At 47.2% G+C, this 13,907-nt stretch overlaps 1 protein-coding gene across 1 annotated transcript in view; it reads left to right on the forward strand.

Annotated features, from left to right (window-relative positions):
* Window positions 1-13,907, forward strand: part of DUSP16 (dual specificity phosphatase 16) — a 42,581-nt gene that overhangs the window by 10,773 nt on the left and 17,901 nt on the right. The gene's annotated exons all lie outside the window — the stretch shown is intronic.

Consider the following 13,907-nt stretch of genomic DNA (forward strand, 5'->3'; position numbering starts at 1 on the left):
CACACCCCTGCCCCCTGACAGGCCCACCGGGACTCCCAGGCCTATCCAACCTCCCCTGCCCCCCTGGGGCCCCACCCCACCCCCACTCAACCCCCCCCACTCCCTGTCCCCCCTGGGATCCCACCCCCTATCCAACTCCCCCTGCTCCCTCTCCCCTGACTGCCGCCTGGGACTTCATGCCCCTTATCCAACCCCCCACCCCCTTACTCTTACCATACCACTTAGAGCGGCAGGATAGGCTTATTTGAAAGCCTGGGAGGTGGGCGGGCATAAGCCATGTTGCCCGCGTGGTGGCATAACTGCAGGGGAGGGGCTGGGGCTAGCCACCCCGGCCAGGAGTTCAGGGGCCGGGCTAGACAGTCCCACGGGCCAGATGTGGCCCATGGGCTGTAGTTCGCCCACCCCTGCTCTAAACCAAGGGTTCTCAAACTTCCATTGCGCTGCCACCCCTTTCTGACAACAAAAATTGCTACACAACCCCAGGATGGGGGACTGAAGCCTGAGCCCACCCAAGCCCTGCCACCCGGGCAGGGGGGCCAAAGCTGAAGTTCAAGGTGGGGGGGGGCCTGTAACCTAAGCCCGGGGCAGTGGGGTCTGGCTTTGGCTTCAGCCCCAGGCAGTGGGGCTCAGACTTCAGCCCTGGGCCCAGCAAGTCTAATGCTAGACCTGGCAACCCCATTAAAACAGGGTTGCAAACCACTTTGGGATCCTGACCCACAGTTTGAGAACTGCTGCTCTAAACTGTGGTATCTGAAATTAACTTAGTCTCTGTAAGTTGAGAAAGAGACCACTTGAACTCCATTGATGTTTTAACCTCTCACAACTGGGGAGTCTCATTATAAAGGTCAGTTTTCTCTGACCCGCCCCCAAATAAAATTTCTTCCCTCTTCCTCTCCTCCTGGGCTTCTGGGGTTGTCACCCATCCGGGTTTTACCCAGACAGTCTGGTTTCTGGCTTCTGTGTCCAGATGCCATTTAGGGTTGCCAGGTGTCCAGTTTTTGACCAGAAAGTCCAGTCAAAAAGGGGACCTGGTAACCCTAAATGGCTCCCAAACCACAAGTCCGGTTACCACGGGGTGGGGCTGGGTCATTAACATGCACCAGGCCCTGCTCAGCCGGGGCTGCCTCCTACCTGTAGGCAGTCTCCTTGAGACGATCCAGTGAGCGACAGGGTGGGAGGGGTCCCCCGTTACCAGCAATTAGAAAGGTAGCAACCCTACAGCTCCTCTACCAGACTTTTGGCAGAGGAGAACTGCATTGGGCTCCCTTCAGAGCTTGTGATGTTGCTCCTTTTTGACAGAAGTGTGAGGAGTAAATTAAGTGAGGAGTGGAACTGTCTGTTCTTCTTACTAACTTTTCATATTTCAAGTTCAATTTCCTGACAGTCTCAAAAATAAGGAATATTTTGGTTTGTGAGGAGATAAGATATTAAAACACACATCTGCCCACACGCACACATGCACGACTCTTGCTTTCTTGTGCTTTGTCCATGTTTTCAACTCACTTAAAGAGGGCACTCACCTTTAGACACTTATGGGAAAATTTCAGTTGTTGTGTCCCTAAAGCACTTGAGAGCATTAAGTAATTAGTGTGCAGTATGTATTAATCTTCTCAAAGTAACTTTAAAGGGATGTTAGGAGGAAGGATTATCTAGTGGTTAGTGATTTATTTGAATTGTAGTTATATCTAGAAGTCTGAGTTCAGGACAGGGCCCTATTATGCGATGCATGCATTCATTGAAAAGACTAATTCTGCCCCCAAAGAATTGTTTATTGTCACATGCTTAGATTGTAAAAGATGGATACAAGAGACAGTGGGAGTGCAAGGTAACAGCTAGACTACTCTGATTAGTGTAACCGTCAGTGATGACAGCCCTCCAGCTGCCTACTCATTGTTGAGTATTTTCTAGGCATCACAGCAGAGGTGAGTTTTTCGAAAGATTTGAAAGAGGATAGCGTAGTGGTCTTGTGGAACTTTACAGAAACTTCACAGGAACTTCCTTCCATGCCAAAGGGGCTGCATGGGAGAAGGGGCAACAGTGAAATTGGACTGCTGGGCAATGAAGGCTGGCATCACTGGCTGAGCAGGAGCAGAGATTGACCACTTATGGTCATCAGGTAAGAGAGGAGGTAATCATCAGGTAAGAGAGGAGTTAGGGCAGGGCTAACCCAGTTATGGACTTAAAACTGAAGATGAGTAGCTGGTGCTTGTGGTGAAAATGGGGAGTTTGAGGTAACTGGAGACCAAGAGTTATGACATCTGGATCTTGAGTTATAACTGACTGCCAGGGACTTCCTGTGTGATCACTGTGTCTTTGTTCCCCATATATAAAATGGGGATAAACACCTACCTCATGGGGTGAGGAGCCTTTATTAAAGGGCTTTTGAGCTTCTCTCAGCAAACATACTATGTAAATTAAGTATTTTTAATCAGAACCTGCTAGTGTTTAAATTTTTGCTGAAATCTTCCGGGTTATCTTTCATCAGCACACCCGTTGAAGTGTGTATGAAGGCCTAGCTTGATCCAGCTGAAGGAACTAAGGTGTGAATACTCAAAATAAGGCACTGGAACGCAGTCTGCGGCGAGGAAGCTTCTCATTTTCTTTTCGTAGTTTAAAATGCCTTTGCAGTAGGATTCCATCTTGAATGGTTGAAATGGGTATTAGATTGTACTGATAGAGTATTTAAGTTACACATTTCTGTGATTTGTACTTTACAAATCCAGATCATAGATCCAGAACCTAGGAGAATCTGTTTCTATAATAGAGGTTATTGTCTCTCTTTAGTCAAAGATGCTGGTTTGGTGGCCCTGGAGAAGGGAAATTCTCTGTCTACAGAACTGATATAGTACCTGCAGCAGCAACCAACAATATTTTTCCCAATGTTATCAAACTACCCCATTCTGACCTGGCGGGACCAAAATTCTAGGATTGTGAGAGTAGCTCTGTCTCTATGCCTAGTCAGTCTTTGCATGTTAAACAAAGCAGTTTTAAGGACCTGTCTCAGTTTTTTCTCCTACAAACTAGTTGTGACAATTAGCCGTGCCAACTTTCCCATCATTCGGGTACCCCGTGGTCGAGGTGTGTGGTGTAGGCCTCTCTCTGTGCCGAGATGATAATGAATTTGAACAGGAAAATAACTCCGCCTGAGGGAGTTTGTGAAAACTTTATCCCTTCTAGGTTTGGCCCTATATTGTTTCCTGAGTTAGCTAGGAAGGGAGCTGAAACGCCTCTGGTATTAGGATTCCTTAACAATCATAACACATGTAAACTGTATTAGGAATCTTGAGTGCTTTGATCAAAGGGAGGTTGAGCAGCCACCACTTTTCAGATCCATAGCAACAGGGTAATTAAATAGGAGACTGAATTTTGGCAGAAGTCTGTGAATGGAAGTGGAGGCATGTATGCAAGGAAAGCTGGCTTTACAGTAAAGATCGGGGGGAGCACACTGTGTTTTCTGCCACCCACAAGCATTTTGGGCTGCTAAACCACTGAAGGCTTTTGGCACCATAACGTAGTTTCATAGAAACTCCATTTGAGAATCATAGCCACAAGTAATGAACTAAACAAGTCTGCACTAGAATGCACTGTGGTACATCAATATGTGTTGAGTGCGCTGACCGCTACCTAAAATGAACAGATGTTGATGTTTATTTAAAACTGTGAACTCATTGAGGAGAATCCAGTTCATTCTAACAAGCTACCTAATGAATTGATTTAGGTTTAGCCAATTATGTCTAATTGTAATTTCTTGTAGAGTTGTATCTTCTAAACTCCGTTAATAAGTTTACAGAGCCAAAACAAAAAGCTGAACTGTAGTGGATTATTTTTTTCAGATAGGTACAGTCCAACTGACTTTAATGTCAACATCCATTTACCAGAATTTTTTTTTTTTTTTGGACATCTAATTTCTTCTTCTATAGGACCAGACCTTTCTCCAAACCAAAAAAGAAAATTGCCAAGGCTGAGTGACATTTTTGCAATTATTTAGAGCTGAAAAGTGAACTCCATTATGCATCTCACTGTCTGTACATACTCTGCAAATAGGTTGCAGTGAAAAGCCACTTTGACAGTACAATAATTGACATTAAGTACTCCCTTGGAACTGGCAATCATTTTTTCATACAGTAAATAAGAAATTGCAATTTAGCTTTGATGAATAGAAACAGTTTGCCATTTAGTTTGACATGAGGTGAACTTATCTGTGTTACCATATTTTTATTTGCAGGGCACAGGTAATCTTTCAAAACCGTCATTTAAAAAGACCTTCAAATTTCTGCACTTATTGGAGGGATTATTGGTTGTGTTTTGAAAAGAGAATGAAAATAGCGCACAGTTTATACTTTTAGGAAATTCTCCCCTTCTGCCCCCCGTCCATAGTTTTAAAACAAATAGAAGAGAAGAGGCTTTGTTTTGTTGAAAGTCAAAAGACCAAGTTGTTTGATTCCAATTTCACAATAAAGCACAGAAGAACGTGAATGGCTCAATAAGGCTATTTAAAAACAAATATTTCAAAGTTCTTCTTGACTTTTTCAGTCTCTCTAATTCCAGTCCTTTGTGCATTTGGCAGTTGCCCTGATTGCTAGGGCTACAAAGAATAGCTTGCCAGATATTTCAAACAGAGGATTGTCCTTGTGGTTTAGGCACCCCTGGCTAGAAGGTGAACTGAGATTTACCAAAACTTGCCTAGGAGGTTAGGACCTAGGCCCAGTTAAGTTTATCAAAAGCTTCAGTGAAACTTTGTTAAACTACTAGCTCTGATAATGACCTGTAGATCTTGCTACAGTTTCAACATGCCCATGTGATTGATTTACTATTTGCAAGGGCTGGAGTGGTAGTGGAGAATGGGTGTTGTTTAGAAATGAGTGCCAAAAGAAAAGCACATTTTCTCTTCCTAAAACAAACAGCAGGGTGCTGCAAATCTGATCTTGCCACTAGCCTAGTTCCAATTTAAGTAGTTATGGAGATGATTTAGAGATTAAGTTTGCCTTGGCAGAAAGGTGATGCACATGTTATGAAAACAAAATCTATTTCTTCCCCAGTAAGCTTGAATGTGTGATTCTTTTCGAAGGCAGGATTTGTGCTTTGTGTCCTCATCTGTCCACTAAGTTAGTTTTCCAGTTACCTTTACAGCAAGACAGTAGGTAGTATCATTAACTAAAGCTCTGTTCTTGCATAGGAAGATGCTTATATTAGGGGCATGCTAGTTTTCAGCCTGCAGGTACTCTAGTATGGAACACAACCAAGCTTTACAGCCAGAGATGCTTGAAACAAGATGGGATACTTTTTCACTATCGGAACATTTTTATGTAAAACTTCAGTATCATGTTTCAGTATTTCTGATGTCAAAAATCAGCTAACAAAAGTATGGACGGTGCCAGATCTTTGGGCTGGAATTTAGTTTCACTCCTATGTTGCAGCTTAAAGTTATGGTACAGATAGATATTATTTGTTTCGAGTTCTTGATACTATGCTCTATATTTGGATCAGAAAGTCTAAACTGAAATTGTTGCATTTCCTCGTGACAGCTGTCAATATTTTTACTTTATTGAGGCTGTGTTTGTGTGGATAATGGCTGCTGTTTGAATTGGTCTCTGCTGTTGTGGGGAAGGAAAAACAGAAGGTATTTAACAGAAGGGAACTAAAGACACATTCATTAAGATGTTGCATCTGACTTTAAAGGAGTGTGGCACATTAAAGGTAGACAAAGTAATTAAGAAATAAGGATTGGTTCTCACACCCTTTGAAGGCAGTGGCTCTGTAGAAGAGTGTACTCACCACAGGCACACCGCCTCATGGCTGGGCAGGACATAGTGGCTTCTCCTTTGGCAGCCCTTGAGCTTCAGCCCAACTTCAGGCTTTGTGGGCCTTCCAGCAGCTGGCTCCAGGCTTTTTGCACCACTGCCTTAGGTGTGCCCAGAGGGGAGCCCAGGCCCACACTCTGCTCTGGATTCCAGACCAGGAAAAAGAGAGAGTCTGTTTCTTCAGACCCTCTCTTCTGTATCCCTTGGCTGCTTCCTACCATAGTCCACAGCAAGGCTCTTCTCACAGCCTATTCCTAGGTTGACTCTCTTCTGCAGATCCACCCCCAAAATGGGAACCAAACTAGTTCAGGGGAACAAAAGAAACATAAAGGTCCTGCACCAGGCCTGCCTGTCTGCCCTCAGGAGGCTCTGAGACTTTAGAGGCTCTGGTTTGGCTCTGGCCCCAGCTGGGCCTTGCTTTGTGAAGCTAGCCTAAAAGGTCCTCTCACAGTCAGCCACTACTGGGCTGGAATCTTCCTCTTTTTACTCCTCCCTCCAGGCTTGGCATGTCACACCTGTAACAAGGTGGGGCTGATTGGGCCTCTCTGACTCTTGTTAATCCTTTCTTGGTTAGTGTGGAGTCTATGTACCCCATCATAGGCTCCCACTGATGCCAGTGGGACAGAATCAGGCAGTGATGTACAATGCAAGAATTAGGAAAACATTTAAAGGAACTGAAAGGTCTCTGACATGAGACTGGGTGTAGGGAGAGTCCATTAACAGAATGTCAGTGGTATCTGGATACTCGGGGCGAGAGTGAGGGTGTCTCCCTAATGATAAGCTCTATTAGATTAGGGAATAGTATCCCAGAGGAAGTATTGGAAGCATCATCAGAAGTAGAAGACGATAGTTTGACTTTGTTTAATCTTCCTTCTCCTTTCAGGTGGGCTGCTGAGACTCTGGCCCTACAACATCTTAAATCAGCTACATCTAAAAGTCTTGACCTGCCACATAAGTGACTAAATATTCAAGAATCTCTTTTCATAAGAGGGAAGAGTTAAAGCAATATCTGGTACACGTTAAGAACTCTGTAAATTATTTGGAAAGGGCCACAGTTAGTCCACAATGCATTGCTCAACATATTAGTCAAAGGACAATGAATCTCTCTTCTCCAGAATGGAGATGAAGTAGAGTAAAATAGGAATTATCTGGGATGGGAGCCTAACTAATAGGAACTCTTGAAAACACTGAAACCGTGAATGCTTTGCTTTTCTTCCCCCTACTCCAAGTGGATGACTGAATTATTTTCCTCATCCACTCATGGCTGGAACTTGCTGCTGGAGGCTAAGGGTATGTCTACACTGGCAAGTTTCTGGGCCACAAGTTATACCACTTTTATCAACACGCTGGAATTAAACTGCTGTTGCGTGTCCACTCTGTGCTCCTTGTGACGCTGGAGCGCATCCATGTTAGCCACTCTTGCAACAGCAAAGACAGCAGTGCATTATGGTAGCTTATGTTGAACTGGCTGCAGGGTGCTTTGGGAAGGGTTTGTAATGCCCCATGGGGCGGGCCCAGCATCACATGATGCAGGTTTCCCAATCCCATTGTTCCATGGGCATCCTACTACATTGCCAGCTGCTTTGCAACTGAAGTGTGTGCGGGGGTGGGCGGGAAGAGTGAGTGAGTGTATGTAGGGGGGAGAGAGACAGTGTGTTGTGGTGGACAGAGTGTGTGTCAGCATGCTGTCTTGTATGTTCAGACAGCGGCAGGAAGCAACCAGTCCTGAGGCAGCGGGAGAGGGAAACCCTGACATCAGCATCGGCTGTCAGAAACGGGGGAGGAGTGCATGTCTCCAGGGCAGCCGAGTTCAAAACAATGAGCAGAACGGTCATTTGAGGCATTGTGGCACAGCTCTGGAGGCCAATTACTGCGCAGAAAGCAATCAAGTGTCTACCCTGGCAATAGAGCGCTGGAGCCTTTGCGCAAATAGCCTTATGACTCTCGTTGCGGTGGCTTTTTTGCAGCACTGCAACTGAGGAGTTTCTGCGCACAAAGTGGCTTGGCAGTGTGTGCGCATGTCAGCAGTTTGAGCGCAAAAAGCTGCTTTACTGCACAGAAACTTGCCAGCGTAGACAAGCCCTAAGGGAATACCATCAATGAAACTCTTCTAATGTAAACCTCTCTTCAGCTGAGCTTGTTACCGGCAAGTCATTTGGCGTAAAGAATAATATTTTGGAGACTAACGTTTAGCGCTCAGTTATTGAAGACTGATTGATTGAGATCTTTGGCTAATACTCTCTTCCTAACATAACAAAAGGGAGACTTCTCTCTGGGTAAAGGGATAGATAAACCTGTAAATAGAATGGTTTCCCATAGTATTTTGTCCTGCTGAGTTACTTTTGGATTTTGCCAGACATATTTTGCTTTTCAGATACGTAGGAGCTGTTAAGAATGTGACTGCATTGTAAGACACGGAAATGCTTTGAAAATCTGAAGTAGATGGGATTTATATTTTTTATTAAACTAAGGGCCTGGCGACACTTGCAGATGTAGAGCGCTGTGAGTTAAAGCAGCCCTTAGAGAGCGCAGCAGGGAAAGCGCTGCCGTGTGTTCACACTGTCAGCTGCAAGCTCACTGACGTGGCCACCTTTGCGGCATTGGGAGCGGTGCATTATGGGCAGCTATCCCACAGAGCACTCTTCCCATTCTGACGCTGTGGCTTGTGGGAAGAGGGCGGTGGGTGGGGTGCAGGGCATTCTGGGTCCTGTCCCAACACCCCATGATGCATCGCTTTGCATCCCAGCAGTCCCTGTGCTTCTGTCCACATTTGGCGCCATCTTTCAACATTTTTTGTACTGCGTGCTGTAGGAATGGATCCCGAACTGCTGAGGAATATGCTGATGGTCTCAGCAACACATCACAAATAGCAGTCAAGTTACTCCTCAAGCTACTGTAGCTACTGGACACCCGCTCAGGCCCAGAGGGGTTTAAAATAGCCCTGGGAGAGGGCTGGGGCAGGGGAAAAGCTGGGCTGATTGGCAGAGCAGCCGCAGCTGGGGGCCATGCCCCAAACAGACCCAGCGGGCCATATAAAAGCCAGGGAAGCCAGGAACAGAAGAACACTCTCTCTCTAGCTCTGAGAGGGAGGGACCTGGCTGCAGGAACCTGAATAGAGGATCTAGTTTGGAGCAGGACTGGGGAAAGGCCAACGGAGCTGGGGAGCTCTGGCCTAGGAAAGCCCCAGGCTGCAGGCCTGGGAAGGCCTATTAGGTATGGGGGTTGCAGGGGCAGCCATGGGTAGGCAGAGGCAGCAGGTCCAAACCCAACCTTGCCTGTGATGAGTGGCTCATACTGCAGTCTGCCCCAGGGAGCGGGAGCCAGCTGGTGACTGGCAGGAGCCTACGACTGAGGTGGGAGGGGGAGACCCAGAACTGTGACAGTACTGCCAGGGGGCAGCGCCCAGTTAAAGGGGCACCAGGGTTCTGGGAGGGACACAAGAGCCAGCAGCAAGGCGAGACACCAGCTGACAGAGGGCGCTCTAGAGGCTGGAATGTTAATTCCCTGAGATGACCAGCAGGAGGTGCCGCCGGTGTGTCCGCCTAGTTACACTACAAACTGATAGTGAGGAGTCCGACAATGATGTCGACTCACATAACGCATATGACACAAGATTGCTTGTGGCATTCACGGACATGCTCACCACCGTGGAACGCCACTTTTGGGCTCAGGAAACAAGCACTGAGTGGTGGGATCACATCGTCATACAAGTCTGGGATGAGGAGCAGTGGCTGCAGAACTTTCGGATGAGAAAAGCCACTTTCATGGGACTGTGTGAGGAGCTCGCCCCCACGCTGCGGCGCAAGGACATGAGATTGAGAACTGCCCTGACCGTGGAGAAGCGGGTGGCTGTTGCAATCTGGAAGCTGGCAACTCCAGACAGCTACCGATTTGGTTGCTAACTAGTTTAGAGTGGGGAAGTCAACCGTTGGAATCGTGTTGATGCAAGTTTGCAGGGCCATTAATTGCATCCTGCTCAGAAGAACCGTGACTCTGGGTAACGTGCATGACATTGCGGCTGGCTTTGCACAAATGGGTTTCCCTAACTGCAGAGGGGCGATAGATGGCACGCATATTCCAATTCTAGCACCAGCCCACCTAGCCTCCGAATATGTTAATTGGAAGGGGTATTTCTCTATATGGTTCTCCAGGTGCTTGTGGATCACCGTGGGCGTTTCACTGACATTAACACAGGCTGGTCCGGAAAGGTGCATGACGCACGCATCTTTTGGAACGCCGGCCTGTTCAGGAAGCTGCAAGCCGGGTCTTTCTTCCCAGACCAGAAGATCACTGTAGGGGAAGTTGAAATGCCCGTTGTGATCCTTGGAGACCCCACTTACCCTTTAATGCCATGGCTCATGAAACCCTACACATGGAGCCTGGACAGCAGCAAGGAGCGGTTCAACAACAGGCTGAGCCGGCGCAGAAAGACTGTGGAGTGCCCTTTTGGCTGTTTAAAGGGCCGCTGGCACTGTCTGTATGGGAAGCTGGACCTGGCCGATGACAACATCCCCACGGTTATATCCCTGTGCTGTACCCTCCATAACATTTGTGAAGGGAGGGGTGAAAGATTCAACACCTGGAGGCTGAATTTGAACAGCCAGAGAATAGGGCTATTAGAGGGGCCCAGCACAGGGCTGCAAGGATTAGGGATGCCTTGAGGGAGCAATTTGAGACTGAAAGCCACCAGTAATGTCTGGTGCCCTGCACGGGAGTGAAGTGCAGTGTTTCCAGTGTCAGTAGGAATTTGTATTTGCTGCACTGACTTGCAGTGCCTGTTGCTTTCCTGGGCTAAGGTATCTTTTACTTAATGCAATAATAAAGAATGTTTTCAAAGCCAAAAACTCCATTTATCAAAAAGAAACACAACTGCTTGGGAAACAGAAAGGGCAAGGGGGTGGGGTGGGAACGGTAGAATCACAGATTTGCGTATGTCCTGTGATCATACTCCGCCTTCCTGTCTGGAGTGCTGTGCAATGAGTGTTGCGCTTCTGGCTGGCTAAAATGCATGGTGAGGGGGGTTGGGTAAGGGTTGTAGTTTTGCAGGGCTGCGTGGTGAAGCTACAGGTGTTGGAGGCAGCTGGTGGCGATAAGAACCCGGATGTTGGGTAAAGTGGGTTGGAGGTGACATGGGGGCACGAGAGAGTTTTGGGACAAGGGCTGCGAGAGGGGGTGGGGCGGGGGCAGAAGTGCTCCGCCTGCATGGCTATGAGCACCTGTATCGAGCCCGCTTGGCGCTCCATGATGCTGAGCAGCCGGTCCGGGCTTTGGTGCCGGCGATCCGCATTCTGCTGGCGGACCCTCCTTTCTCTCTCCCGCCACTCCTGCGCTTTTTGATTTTTCATTAAGGGACTGCTGCGTGACTTCATGCAGCATGTCCTCTTCCTAATTCTTTGGAGTCTTTCGGCCGTTGATTACAAGGACGGCTGAGATCTCAAGATTGTAAAGGCAAAATGCAACACTTAACAGAGGCAGCGTTGTTCACACCAGACAGAGCAATGATTCGGCCGTACTTAAAGTAGACAAGCACAGTCTATACAATAGCAGAAATTGCCCATCCCAAAGTGAGCACACATAACCCACAAGAGTCCCAAAATTGTGAGTAAGCACAGGGGCAAGGGGGACTGATTGTTTCAGGGCTGTACTGTGCTCCGGGGTCCTGTGCCTTGGGGAGAGCCAACAGCGGCAGGGGGCCCCTATACTGAACGCTTTCCCCACATTTTCCACAGGAGTTCGTCCGGGAAGATATCTCACTTCCAGGAGGGTGACTTGGGAAGCAAGGGAGGGTCCTCTACTACAATGGGATTTCCACCCTGGCCCATGTGCAGCTTGCCTGTGTGCAGCAATGGTCCTCACGGCACAGTGGCATGGACATGTTAGCCTGACTGGGACAAGGAGCACAGTAGCACTGCCAAGGAACCTGTGCCAGCGGATTGCCCAGCTTCTGCATGAGACCTTTTGATGAGATCACTGAGGCTGATTACCATGATGTGAGAGACACATGAACGCCCTATTCACCATCTAGGCAAGCATGCAGCCCTAACCCTCCTCACCCCAAGAGCCTGCACTGAACAACTTCCTTCCCAAAATAAAAGCCGCTTACCGGGCACCCCCTCTGGTGTTTGTTCTTCCCCAAGCACCGGCCACCACAACTGGTTACCTTCTTCCTGGCTTGAGAACTGTCCTGGCTGCATGCGTCTAGGGATTCCGGGGTGTCTTCCTCCGCCTCAGCACCCTCGCTCCCGCTTTCCTCCTCGTCCTGCCTTGTTGAACTGGGCTCTGAAGTGTCCATGGTGGTACTCAGAGAGGAGGTGGGGTCGCGTCCAGCTCCTTCTAGAAAAGGCAGGTCGTGGGGGCAGCACCGGAGTGGCTGTTTGCCTCGCGGGCTTTGTGGTAGGCATTCCGCAGCTCCTTTACTTTAACCCTGCACTGCAGTGTGTCCCGGTCATGGCCCCTTTCCAACATGTCCCTTGATATCTGCCCAAAGGTATCGTAATTCGTACAGCTGGAGCACAGCTGGGACTGGACAGCTTCCTCCCCCCAAATACTGATGAGGTCCAACACCCCGCCATTGCTCCATACTGGAGATCACCTGGAGGCATGGTCACCTGGAAAGATTCGCTGAGAACACTCCCGGCCTTGCTGACCAAACAGGAAGAGGATTTTCAAAATTCCCAGAGAATTTAAAGGGCGGGTCTGACTGTTGGTCACCTGAGGGAAGTGCAGTAGAGATCAAAGTGATGACCAGAGTGGCTAGAACAGGCATTGTGGGACACTTCTGGAGGCCGATCAGAGCGCATTAATAGACCAGGGCGTCCACACTGGGGCTGTGGCGCTCAAGCCAGGGCGCATCAAGCATTCTGCTTCTCGTCGAGGTGGAGTACCAGGAGCGCTCCAGCCGTGGAGTCCGGGCGCTCTACGTGCCTTGCCAGTGTGGATGCGTCATGAGTTAGGGCACCCGGGGCTGCTTTAATGCACTCTAACTCGCAAGTGTAGCCATGCCCTAAATTTTGGTAAAAGATGTCAGATCTGCCAGCAGTAGAGACTCAATTCCTATATATCCAGAGAACAGATACAACTCAGACAGTGGCAGGACAAGCTTTTTGTGAAAAACAGTATAATTTTGTGAATTACTTTATTTTTTTGTTACCTGTTACTGCAGTTTGTAGTGTTTGGTATATTTAGCACATTAATACTCTATTTTCTAGATACAAAGGATTTAGGGGCATTTATAATTATAATCTGTTTAGGATTTTCTCTCTACTTTCCTTACTTATAATTCTGTATAAGATCCCATGGGGAGAGAACTGGAGACTCTTATCTTGATTTGTATCATACTTACTGTCTAATTTTGAATAGCATTGGCAAATAAACATGTGCACTGAATAAGTGGCTGGGTACTTTTTAATGGTAATATGTAAATTGTTCATGAGGCATGAGAGTAAAAAGCCCATGCTTTAGTTTAATTTGGTTTCTAGCATGCTAGCTAGCCAGATTTTGCTAGCACATGTTTGCCAACAACTATGTTGAATCATGATTTTTAAACTCTGTAAGGCCAGTGCAGATGGAGCATATAGCGTGGCTTTTTAACACTAACACAGTTCTCAGGGGAAACCTATCCACACAGGAGAAAGGAATCGATCTTGAACTGTGCTTATATGTTTGTGGCTAACCATCTTAACCTTTGTCTGCACTAGCATTTATCTTCGTATTTCCTACCAGCAGAGCTACATTAATGGTGGAAATGCTAGTGTAGACAGATCAGTGGTAACCTCTGGGATTTTAGTCCTAGCGTCAGATAGATCTTCTTTGAGCAGACTTAAACAATACTGTGGCTAAAACACTAGCAGCCAGTCTATACATGTGATAATGCAATGAGGGGAAAACTTCAGTAAAAATACTAGGATAACCATAATGTGAAGAGAATCTAAAGCATTAACCAGAATGATTGAGGGACCACTTATTCAAGATTCGTGTTATTTTTACTGACCAGCTGCCAGGAGAATCCCAGAATCTAGATTTTTATTTTTTTCTTTCTTCCTTTTTTTTTTTTTTTTTTTTTTTTTTTTAAAAAAGACCGAAGTTTCTACTTGTTGCAGCTTTGAA

Source organism: Eretmochelys imbricata, chromosome 1 (assembly GCF_965152235.1).
Source record: "Eretmochelys imbricata isolate rEreImb1 chromosome 1, rEreImb1.hap1, whole genome shotgun sequence".
Classification (NCBI taxonomy): Eukaryota; Metazoa; Chordata; order Testudines; family Cheloniidae; genus Eretmochelys; species Eretmochelys imbricata.